Source organism: Dasypus novemcinctus, chromosome X (genome assembly GCF_030445035.2).
Source record: "Dasypus novemcinctus isolate mDasNov1 chromosome X, mDasNov1.1.hap2, whole genome shotgun sequence".
NCBI classification, from domain to species: domain Eukaryota; kingdom Metazoa; phylum Chordata; class Mammalia; order Cingulata; family Dasypodidae; genus Dasypus; species Dasypus novemcinctus.
Genome location: NC_080704.1, coordinates 155,042,649 through 155,043,773, shown reverse-complemented (window position 1 = coordinate 155,043,773; position 1,125 = coordinate 155,042,649).

Sequence of the window (1,125 nt, the reverse complement as noted above, 5' to 3'; positions counted from 1 at the left end):
TTGGGACCTGAACATGCTCTTTGTGGGGTTCTTGATTCAGCCCCCAACATTTATATAATGAAAGAAAAAAACAGAAAATAAAATCCATTACACTTAAAGTAAACAAGATTTTGGTGCTATCCTATTATAGATAAATTAAAGCCCCAATTTGCCTTGTCTTTTTTTAGAACCCTCTGCTCTTTAAGATTATTTTTCTGAATCTATCTCATGCTTCTGTCCCCTGGAATTCTGATCATGAATCTTAATGGTTTTTCTCCCTCTTCCTTTAACTTGTGTTTTTCCTCCTCCCTGTTTTCGTCTCCCTGCACTTCCTACTCTCATTGCTGCTAAAAAAACCTTTTCTGTCGTTTCATAGCCTATATTTAATCCTACTTCCTCTAAGAAATTTTCCTGTAGTTTTCCACTATGAAATTGTTCCCCTCCTGGGATTCCCAGGAGCCAATTTTAAATTTTGACTTATGTTATTTATCACAGCTTACTTTGCATTAGTTAATTTTAGCTTTTGCCCTCATTTAATTGTGAATTTCCAGTAGACAGAAACATTATATCTTTTATCATTGAATCGAATACTGTCAGTACATAAAACGTCATGCACAAGTGATGTTTTCAGATGCATGAGTATATGTGAAATTCAGGCATAAATTTTCATGTCATCTCATGTCTATATGTATTTGTCATCTAAAATATATTCACTATTGCTGAGTATAAATCATTTCTTGAATAACAATGATTTAAATGTTTTCCCATATTTAAGCTTTAATGTTTAAAGCAACTGTTTGGTTTTTTTTTTATCTTACAGGTGAATGTTTTCTCTGATAGTCATGATGGTAATAGACAGTCAGACTCTGGTACCAGTCTTTTATTTGGTACTATTACATCTCTAGTGAAAGACGGTGGCTACATCAACAAAACTGTTTATTTCTCTCTAGACATTGTTTGTAAAGGTATGATTTATATTTTTTAAAATTTGAAAATAGGTTTTTACCTATCTTTTAAAATTTTACCAAACTTTACAAATGCCAGATGATTACTGGCATTATTTCAGGGGTCAAGTTAAGGCATGCTAATTTTTTTGAGAAGATTTTAGTACTAGAACTATTTCTACAATGTACTCTGCTTCACTTA